This window comes from Camelus dromedarius, chromosome 4 (assembly GCF_036321535.1).
Source record: "Camelus dromedarius isolate mCamDro1 chromosome 4, mCamDro1.pat, whole genome shotgun sequence".
Taxonomy (NCBI): Eukaryota; Metazoa; Chordata; class Mammalia; order Artiodactyla; family Camelidae; genus Camelus; species Camelus dromedarius.
In genome coordinates, this window is record NC_087439.1 from 48431406 (window position 1) to 48442924 (window position 11519).

At 43.4% G+C, this 11519-nt stretch overlaps 1 protein-coding gene across 1 annotated transcript in view; it reads right to left on the reverse strand.

Moving 5' to 3' along the window:
• The window catches only part of WIPF1 (WAS/WASL interacting protein family member 1), a 117183-nt gene extending 108075 nt beyond the window's left edge, over positions 1–9108 (reverse strand). The window contains exon 1 of the mRNA XM_064484917.1: positions 8951–9108. The gene's annotated coding sequence lies outside the window, so the exon portion shown is untranslated. The remainder of the gene's footprint in view (positions 1–8950) is intronic.
• Between the last annotated feature and the right edge of the window lie 2411 nt (positions 9109–11519).

An 11519-nucleotide genomic window follows, 5' to 3' on the forward strand; every position in this document is an offset into this window, starting at 1 on the left:
CTACATATAAATAATTGTATAATGCACTCAGCAACTACAAGGACAGAAGCAATGGAATCTAGTCTCACCTCCCAGAAAAACAAGCAGGAGCACTAAGGGCAGGGGCTTTCAACCGCACTCCAGGTTTCAATTCCTATCTGCTGTGATTCACTTTTTCCTCTTGATGTAATTCAGCATCACTTATAACGAATGCTCTCAAAGAACATTTGTCTTCAGACTTCAGGATTCAAGAGGGAAACACAGTTAGCTGTTGCAAGCTTAAAACTCCTTTAAAATTCCCCAACTTCGTGTTTTGTAAGTTTCTGTTTTGCTCGTTAAAACATTTATATTTCCTAAGACAATTTCTTATATAATATAATTCAGAAAGAGAAATTGTAATCAAAAGGTCTGTATTTATTTTGTTATAAGCAGATATCAAGTGTTTTGTTTTATTTCAATACAAAACAACTAAGCTCCATGAGCTTAGGCTCACGTTTTCCTTCCCCAGTTTTAGAAGACAAACCATATGCATATCCACTTGAATAGTTCAAATGGGTAGAAATTAAAAAAAAAAAAAAAAAAAAAGAAGTAAAGAAAGAGACAAGTACTCCCTAAAGAAATCATTTGAAACAAAACAGGAAAAAGAGATTAGAAAGTTTATACTTCTAAAATGAATTATGCTGGCAAGGATATGGGGAAACAGATAGTCAAACAGTTTTAATAGGACTGTGAATTACTACAACTTTTGGAAAGTAACACCACTTTAGGGACTCTCATAGAAATCAAAGCTTCCGTATGTTAGTACATTCTGAACACACAGATGTTCAGGGAAGAACTGTTCTAATACCACAAAGCTTGAAACAATCTGAATGGTTAAATTATGGAATATTAATCCTCAATAATATAAATAACTTTTTATAATTTGGAAAGACTGTCTATGATGTTTTGTTATGTTAAAAAAATCTTGTGGGTATCAAAAAAGATATCTTCACCCCCATGTTTATTGTAGCATTATTTACAATAGCCAAGATAAGAAAACAATCTAAGAGTTAGAAAACAATCTAACAATCAGTGGACAAATGGATATAGAAAATATGACACACACACAATGGAATATTATTATTCAGCCAAGAGAAAGAAGGAAATCCTGCCATTTGTTACAACATGGCCACTCATCTTGAGAGCATTATGCTAAATGAAATAAGAGAAAAAAGACAAATACTGTATGATCTCACATATGTGGAATCTAAAAAAGCTGAACTTGTAGAAACAGAGTGAATGGTGGTTACCAGGGGCTGCAGAGAGGGGCAGTAGGAGAACCGGGAAGGTGATGGTCAAAGAGTACAAATTTGCGGTTAGAAGATGAGTAAGTTCCAGGGACCTAATGCACAGTACTGTGATTATAGTTAACAATGCTGTTTTATGTACTTGAAAGTTGCTAAGAGACCAGATCTTAAATGTTCTCATCACTAAAAAGAAGTATTTATATGACATAATAGACTGTTAGCTGACCTATGGTGGTAACACATTAACAAAACGTAAGTGTATCACATCAACATGTTGCAAACTTAATTTTTTTTTCTATTTATCTATTTTTTAATTTTTTTCCTTGGGGGCGTAGGTAATTAGGTTTACTTATTTATTTTATTTTTAGAGGAGGTACTGGGGATTGAACCCAGGACCCTGTGTATGCTAAGCATGTGCTCTACCACTTGAGCTATACCCTCCTCCAACATGTTGTATACTTTAAATTTACACAATGTTATATGTCAATTTTGTCTGTCTCAATAAAAAAAAAAAAATCACGTAGGCTAATGTGTGTGTTTGTATCTCTAACAAAAAAAAATGTGTATGTGCATATATATTTGTAGAGCTTTATAAGCAAGCAAAGAGAAAGGTGAGTACAACCTGAACTGATAATACTGATTACCTTGAGTAGTTAGATATTTGGGGGGGGTGGAGTTAATTAGGTTTATTTCTTTATTTTATTATTATTTTTTTAATGGAGGCACTGGGAATTGAACCAGGACCTCGTGCATGCTAGCACACACTCTACCGCTGAGCTGTACCCTCCCTCCTTGAGTGGTTAGAATTGAGAGAGGAGAAAAATTATTAACTTTTCCTTTGTATACTTCTGTCTTTTTTGTCTTATTTATATCAAGCACATAATATTTTTGTAATCTGAACAAAGTAAAAACTATAATTTACTGTTTTAAAAGTGACAAAGCCACATTTTCAGCAAAAAACATGGAAGCAAAGACTGAATTACAAAGCCTGAGCACCTGGCCTGGTGGTTAACAAAAACCTCTTCCTGGCTCGTCAAAGAGACATGTTTCATCACAACAGAGCAGAGACGATGTATACAAAAATCTTGTGCAGAAAGGAATGTTATAGTAAAATAATACCATAATACCTCCTGCACAGCCTTTAACAAATTGAGAACTGTTTTCTCTTTTTCTTCTCCCATTTCTCCATCAAAGAGAGACGTTTAATGGGGGGGGCTACAATGTTTAATTAATAAATTTCTAGTTCCAATATCTTTTAAAAGTATCACACAAAGTAATCCCCAGTTCTAACAATGATCTAATTTTTGAAATTGTCTCAAACAATATGTGAGACTTTTTTTTTTTTAAACAGTGCTAAAACTCTAGGGAAAAGAACAGTGTGGAATTTTACTCACAACACCTGAGATTATTTAAACTGACACTCTGGGTTATTAAACCACGCATGGCAATCAAATTCTGGCTCTGATAGATAAAAAGGCACTGCTAAAGTAAACTAGTTTACAACTTTTTAAAAAGATTTTTTAAAAGCCTTCAACTACTTTGCCTTTGTTCAGGCCCTCAAAACTTGAATTAGAAATTTCAGTTCCATCTGAAAACTTGTCTTAGTGTCCCTCAGTCTGCTTCCTAGGACCTGGGAAAGATAACTGGTTTGGTCTTCTTTTATTCTCCCTCCCTCACCCCACTTCTCTCTCAATCCATCCCCGTGGTTCTTTTTTGGAAGTCCCTCTCGCAGCCCGTACATGTGCTGCTTATGGGACAGGAGCTGTTCAAGAACAGCCCATTTTTCTCCTCTTTTATCTCAGGCCATCTGTCTCCACTATTTAAATATCCATCCCCATAACACAAGACTATTGTGGTTAAGACACTGATCTCACTGTTTACATTTCTGGGGGACAAAAAGCTAGGGTATGTGTTTTCTCAAGATCTTCTCCAAGGTCTGAAGGTTCTCTGCTTTCAAAATCAATTCTGCCTGGTAGAGGGGAAGAAGGTGGGGAGTCTCAGAGTTTCCTGAAATATTATTTGATAATATGTTCAACACTTCAAAACTGCATCACTCTAAGATGTGGCCAGATTTCATTCTTGGTCCCTCCCAGACCTAAATTCTTCAGTCAATAGACATAATCCTTGGCACACATCTATAGAAAAACGCTTGGGAAGTTACAGAAATGTGCTAGGTGACACACAAGTGGTTGAAAAGCAAGAAATTGAACCAACTTCCCATCTGGTCTGTGTATGCCAACTAAAGGATTACACTGATGCTGTCACTGAATTGGTTGGTGTTTGACTTGACTCAAGGGACTAGTTGTCTGGGCATCATTAGCAAGAGCTAACAGGTGGGATGATGGTCATGTATGAACATAAACCAGCATATATATCCACCCTGACCAGAATGCTACACAGCTATTAAGAACACAGTAGCAATAGGTCCAAGAAATACTAGAAAAATCAGGCAAGCAAAATGCAAACAATATCCATGTAACACAGTCTCAAATATATGGGGTGGAGGAGGGAGAATAGAGGACTGTGATCAAACTGTGTTTAGCTGTTACAATGAAGTAAGGTGTACACACTGCATGCACAGGATTTAAAGTAATCAAGTATTGCTTATGAGAGAAAAAATACTTAAATAATGAAAACAGATACAGATGTGTATTGCCTATGTGAGAAAAAGAGAAAAGATATAAAATTAACTTCTATTTTAAGCTGTAATCCAGCCCAGGAAACTATTTGGCCCTCAATTTCCCATTTTATTCACCATTTCCTCCCTCCTGCAGACACCTCTGACCTGAGAGAACAATTTATCCTCCAAATACAAAGGAGTCTGTGGCAGTCTGGGGAGAGGCTAGTGTCCTTCAATTTTGCTTAAACTCCTTTTTCAGGTTGTGCATCACCTCTTAGTTCAAAGAAAAAGAGGGAAAATCCCTGGGTAGGAGAGTCGCAACCTTCAACAATGTGCATGTGAACCAGGCACAGGTGTTGGATTAGGAAATGCCACTTCTTAGGTCCCACTATAGTGAGTCCCACCTTCCCCAGAAGAACACAAAATCCCATTCCTTTATTATTAAGATCATTGTTATTGTTTAATTTGGAAGATATAATAATAAGCAGTGTTTAAAGACTATTATGTATACGATAAAAAGTAATGTCCTGCACGTATCATGGTGAAGGCCCACTCTTAGGGTGAAACTTGTTTCCCCGCATCTTCAGAAACCAACATCAAGATCCACTTTGCCTTCGTGAAAAATTCCCTCACCTCAAACCTCACAACCAGAGTGGCAGAGATAAACCGCCACTCAACAAACATTAACTGAGGGCTACTCTACAAGAACCTATCCTTTTTGAGAGAACAGCAAAAAAAAAAGTGTAAGTTATTGCCTTGAAAGGGTTTACAATCTAATGAGGGAGAAAAAGCAAAGGCAAGTGACTCCAACACAGGACAGAGTGGATTCCCAGCCACAGGGGGTCCCAAACAAATAGCCACGGAATTAACTAAGAAGAGGGAGGAACCGGCTTCTGGAGAAGAGAGCGCTTCAGCTTTTCCTAAGAAACATATTTTTACAACCTGAACCATGTTCATCAATGCCACTAAACTAATGAAATTTGTAGGTGATCATGTCTTCTGTTTATTTTCACTGTGTTCTTCTTCTATTGAGTATTAACGAAGTCAATTATTTTGACTTCTCGCCAAGTATTGCAGCCTGACCTGAAGCCCGCAGTGCTGAGCAGGCTCCCCAGGAATCAGTCAACGTTTCCTGACCACCACCCACCACGAGAGAACACCAGAGCAGTGTTACTCCCACCCTGAGGCTTGGGTGCCTTACCTGTGACCAAAGCAGGTTGGCCTGGGGCTGGCAGTCCCCCTGGTCACCCGCACAAGGACGAGGGCCACTGTGTGACCACCACCATCATGTTACCCTGGCACTGCCTGGCACCAAATGGCCAGGAAAGTAGCAGGGCTTTTCTTTCCCACCCTTCATCTGCCCCGATCATCTCAGCGGAGTAGCTGGACCAGCTAAGCAGATACCTCAGGCTGGTAGCCCCCAATACCGACTTTCTCCTTGGTGACATTCCTCCTCCTCAACGTTAAGAGAAGACATGAAGTAATTAGTCTGAAACATTCAATAAACTACAGACAGCTGAGGGCTCATTATGTGGTTATTTTATACAAAAAGCAGTTCCTATGTTTAGGCTCCTTTTGTATTTCCACATGATAAGAGTGCACAAACTGACACTGACAATAATAATAACCCACAAATGCCAAGCAGAAGCACGGTCCTGGATAACCTGCTGTGATCCACATCCATGACTTCATCTGACTCTCACAACAACCTCTCAGGCAGAGGCAGCTGCTCTGATTTTAAAGATAAAGAGACAGAAGTCACAGAATATGTAAAAGACAGAACTGGGACTGGAGCAAGATTTGCCTGACCCCTTGGCAGGTGCTTTAACCTCTAGGGAGCTCTGTAGGTGGCAGCAGGCCAGCATCACCTGGGGGCTTTCAACAACAGATTCCTGGGCCTCACCCCGGCCTTACAGAAGCAAGCCTTTATACGCTTCCAGTCACACTCATGGCTAACGACCAGCATACTTCAATACTCGTTAAAGTTTGTTAGGCTGAATAGCATTACTCAACTAATTGAAGGTGTTCTGGGGAATTTGGTGAGCCTCAAGTTTTTATTGTTCCAAAGTATACAAGAGGCAGAGTTAATTATTTTGACCTAACCGTAATCTCTACAAGGTGAGGAACAATTGATAAATGTTGGGCTGGGCAATGGGGAAGTGTTCATTTTTCCCAGGGAGGCCAGGGAGGCAGAACCTGGACTGTTCCTCAATCGGAGCCATGAAGCTGGAACACAGTGTACAAGGGCCTATTAATCTGCCCATGCCTGGCACATGGTAGACACTTAATATGTTAGTTGGACAAAAGAGTGAAGGACTGGTTCCCTCCAGCTGGAAGTAATTTCACTCTCCTCTAAATTCCCTGCATTTGATCTGTACCATTTTTATCTTGTTTACCACATTCTGCCTTGTTTTCCTGCTGTTTGAAACCATGTCTCATCTCTACCAGAAGGTAAGCGTTCAGGGGGAAACTCCATCTCCTGAGCTAGGTCTCCCCTCCTACCCCTAGCGCAGGGCACAGCGGTGATCCCTAACAGGGACCCTCAATGCTGTATGAGTATCTGGCTTGACTGGAAACCGTATATTTGGGTCCTGGTTATTCACCGGCATGAGCCTACCAAACCTTCCAGTACTGTAGCATAAATGTGGACTGCCAGGCGGCAGTGGCAGAGAGACCTCTGTATGAAAATCATTAAGAATTTGGTAGACCTTAAGGGAGGGCAGGCTTCAGGAAGATGACAACTCTGGGCAACAGAATCCCAAATATCAAATGCTTAAAAGTGATGGGATTACAACAACAACAACAACAACAACAACAACAACAACAACAAAACACTTTTGTTTAGTTCTGTTCTCCTCATGTGCATTGTAGAAACCATACATGTTCCTAAAATTACAACTGTAGTTAGGAACACCCTGAAATATCTAAGACAGTGACACAGACCCAGTAACAAATACTTCCCACAAAAGCGGGCTCATTGCTGGCCAGAGCAACAGAGACAGTATGTTTAAAAGGCAAGGCATACTGCCTTCTCTTCACTGCCCCTGTCCCCCTCCTTTAGCTTTTTACTGCTCTTGTGTCTTGATGCCACGCACTTCATGCTGTCTGGGTGGCCCGCTAACGTGTCATGCTGTACTGCTTTCTGCTGTTTCACACGCCAGTATCCCACTTGATCCTCACATGGTGAGATGGAGAAAGAACAAAGGTTATTTACCCCATTTCTTGGATGATATCAGTAAGGCTCAAGTTGCACAATATACAACAAATGCCTAAGGGCACCAGAAAGTGATTGAACACATAGACAATGAAACTGGGGAAATGAACACACACATGAAAGAAGGCATCAATCTCTACAGCTGGAAGTAATCTCACTGCCTCTAAACATACCAGAATCTGATCTTACCTTGCTTACAAATCTTTCTGCTCTACATCACGCACACCTAAGAGTTTGTGCTGCTTAGGGAGCCAAAGTTATGGCAGAGGTTGGGTTTGGGTAGGTCCCAATGAAGAAGATGTTATTAAAATGTTTAATAACATCTACAGAGTCTAGTCTGCACAATTCCACTCAACAGGTAATGAGATCCTATAGGTGGCTGAGGTTTTGGTCCCTAAGAAACTCAGCCTTGTGGGGATGACAGGCAGGTAAAGATACACAGCAAGAGTAGAAGGCAGTGTTGTGAGCACGGTAAAGAGGGATTAAGATGCAAATGCTGGTGGCCTATGCCGGGATCTCTCACCTCAAGAAGTCAAAAGGTATTTTATAGAAACTGAAAACGAAAATTCTTTGGAGTTGTATTACCATTACAGAAAAAAAAAAAAGGCATTTTTGAGGAGAAAAAATAAGCCAACGACTCAAAATGAAGCTACCGTATTGTTTTGGAATTGCCTTGGGAAACGCAAAAGAAAATCCACCCAGGGCGGGACTCTGCCCAGGGGCTCCACGGCTGCACCGCCAGAAGTCTGGAAATACACGCGGCCAGCGATTGCGGGTGGGGTCCAGTAACTATCCCGGGGACAACAGTGACACGCAAGTTTCAGAAAAAGGGACCAAGTCCACCCAGTCACTGCTGACAGCTTGAGAGGCTTCCTGAAGAATTGAGATAAAGCGAGGAGCCCGTGGCCCAGGAAGGAATGTGTATTCCTCTAAGATTAAGCAGGACCAGAGGACCTAGCCAGGCTCGGTTCCTCAGACACACCCTTTGTTAATCTCAACGAGTTCAAGGTCTAACCACGAGTTGAAGATTTGGGTCACCCCGCCTGGGTCAGCTGGTTTCTCTTACCCTTGCAACTTTCTTTAACTTTTCTTCTTTAAAAAGAAAAATATGTTAACAGAAAAAAAAGTAAAGGGAGTGAGACTAAAGTGAAGCTGTCTGGAAAGTTCGGGAGAGGCCCCGGGAGAAAAGCGCTGACGGGGACTGGAAGTCCTCTAAGGTCATTGCACACATCTAATGCGCGCGTCTACACCGCCTGCAGCGCGAGCACCAGCCTGGGGCACCAGGCGGGAGGCGAATTTGGGAAGCCGAGTTGCAGGATGGGCACGATTCCCCAGCGAAGAAGGCGAGGCGGTTCCAGGGCAGGAACTGGACCCGGGAATGCCCAAAATTCCCAATCCGCCTGCGCTGGTGGGGAAAGACGCGGCCCCAGCATATCCAAGCGAAGCCCCTCTGCGGGTACCTACGGCAGGAGCGAGGCCAAGCCCCCCGGGCGGCCCCCGGCTCGGTGGATCCCAGCAGCGCGCCCAGCCCGGGAGGCGCCCGCATCCGGAGCCCCACGGTCCGCAGCCCTTTCCTCCCCCGTTCGCCGGCCGGCAGGACCCGCGAGCCGCCGGGCCCAGTCGCGCCCCACAGGAGACCGCGCATCCAGCCCCGGCCCGCAACGGACGCAGCCCCGACGTCCCCGCGGCCCCCGCCCGTGCCCACCCGGCGCCGAGCCGCGCTGCCGAGCCCCTCCGTCCAGCCCAGCCCCTCCCCGAGGTCCCCGGGGGCCGCGGGGCTCTCCACGGGCGCTGCCCTGAGTCCCCGGAACCCGGTCGCGCCCTCGGCGCCGGCAGCGGCGCGTCCCTTACCGCGCAGTGGCTCCGGGCAGCTCCAGGGCCCCGCGGCGCGCCGGGCATTTTTTTCTGGGAAACTTCTCCCCTGTCCGTAGGGCTGAGCCGGTCGGGCAGGAAAAGCATTCAGCGCCGGGAGGCTGCGACCATCCGGGAACTTCGCTGGGATGTAAACCCTCCCCCTCGGCTCCCCAGCCGCCCCCACCCCGCGGCCCCGCCACATGTGGACGCGCCGCGAGGCCGCCGCCGGCCCTTAGCCCTTCCCTCTGTGCGCCGTGCCCGCGCTGCCGGGTGCTGGGGCTCTGTGCCCCGCGGCCTCTGGGCCCCCGAAGAGCGTGGCAGGAGTGGGACGGTAAGGATGCTGGGGCTGTTGTCGCTCCGTCCCCCTCCCGTATGTTTGCAGAGGAACGGTAGCTGGAAGGGGTGTCCAACCGAGGGCCCTTTCCCCCTAAGACTGCAAGGTCTCCAGCTTCCTGATGCTGGGGCCCCAACCCAGAGGGAAAGCCTTTTCCTATCACCTTCTCCTCTCTTCTCAGAAGAGAAGGTGCAGCTTTGAGACACCTTTAACTGATGTTCATCTTAAAAATGAATTTTAAAATGGAGTGGCACCCACAGAGGCCCAAGGTCCACACACATCTGTCTCCCTGCCCACTGGATCACTGGGTGGGCACAGCAGAGCTGCTTTTCTTGCGGAAAGATGCCCGTTCCCCCCACCAATCGGCTGGGATTCTTTAAGTAGTTTTGCTACTAGCAGGAATGGATTTATCATCAGCCACCCACGTCCTCAAACACGGCAGCATCAACAGCAAACATTTGGAGAAAGCTGAGGCTCTACTCCATTGCCAGGGCTGTTACTGACCAGCTCTGAAAGCTGCCACCTCCAGGCTCTGAAGAAAAGTTAACACTTGCTAAGACGACACGGATGTTAGAATGTGTGCCTTTGAAAAGAACAAGTTATGATCAATATAATAACTATTTAATTATATTGTTAAAATACCAAGGCTGTGTATCCCCTTGAATAAAAGCAGAAAAGGTGGAATATGTGGACTTCGGAATTGATGTCCTAGACAGAGGAAGTGGTTCCCCCTTGACTTCAGACTGTCTGCTCCTATGCCAGTTCCCACGAGCACACTTGTACCTTGATGTGGTCTTAACAGATCAAATAATTCTGGGAAAGAGATTTAGTAACATGGGTAAACTTCCCAATGAGAAACTTTTGTCCCTAAATGTACCTGTCTTTTAAAGATTCATTATAAATCATAATTTCATCATTGGAAGCCTTCTTTTTCAACCATTTCTATAGTGATATGCATACGTTATGTTTTATATAAAATGAAGGCAAGTGGTTTCATATATCAGTATATTATTCCAGACTTGGAAAAAATCAGTAGCACTTATCGCAGTGTGTCATGAAAGTTAAGTCCAAGAGCTGCCTTGTATCAGCTTTCTAAGCCTCAATTTTTGCTTTAGTCAAATAGCGATAACAGTAGCTCTTACCTCTTAAGAGTGTTGTAAGGATTAAATGTGATAACCCCTCTAACAGTGAGCAGAGTAGTGGCACACAAGTAGAACAGGAATTTTTGTTTATCTTTAATTCCCCAAAGCCCTCTAGAGGTCTTGACAACTTTTAAGGAATTGATTAAATATTGGTTGGGATAAGAACTCCCTTGAGTTTACATCTTTTAAGAATTGATGTAAATTTTATATTAGCACACAGAAAAGAAAATTAGGAAGATAAAATACATGTCCCCTCCCAACATCTCATCAGTGGAAGCCAAAAATAAATGGTGTTCTGATTTGTCCACTGTTTTAAATCACCCATAAAGCCAGTGATCTGTTGTCCAGAGTGCCCTGGCTCACCCTCCTCAGACAACACTTCTCTCAATGAGCTCAAACCCTGAATAGTATTTTATCAGTGGTAATTTTCTAGTTTCAGTAAGTGGACTATGGTTATGTGAGATGTTAACATTTGGGGAAGCCCAGTGAAGGGTATATGGAAATATTTTTTACTATTTTCACCATTTAGTTGTAAGTTTGATGTGATTTCAAGTTGAAAAAGTTAAATTTTTTAACTTAAAAAAGATCAAAACCTAAAATTCTCCAACAGATACCCTCTTCCCTTGGGCGAGGTCAAATTATACCTTAAAATGAAGATCCTGAATGAAGTTAGTAGCAGGCAAAGGTATACTAAACTTTTGCAGTCATGGACACTTTGATATGAGTGAATTAAGAAAAAATGGCTTCTTGAATGCTGCTTGAAGTCGAAGCTAGCCTAGAAATATAATGATCTTGGGAAAGGAGAAGGAAGGGAGGTAGAAGGACACTGAGATTGGCAAAATTAAGACAAATTTCTCAGAGCACAACATTATTAATTACATATACGTGTTTTCCATTTCATAGTTACCATTTTGGGACTCACCCTAACCTCTAAACTAGCCCTAAGGTGCCTTAGAACTTCCCCTCTAATACCAATTACTTCCTTATTGCAATTACTTAAATGCATATCTCCTCACCACTCCCCATGTGAAGGAAAATGATTCACCACAGTATTCCCAGCACCTAGTACATTCTTGATACTCATTACCAC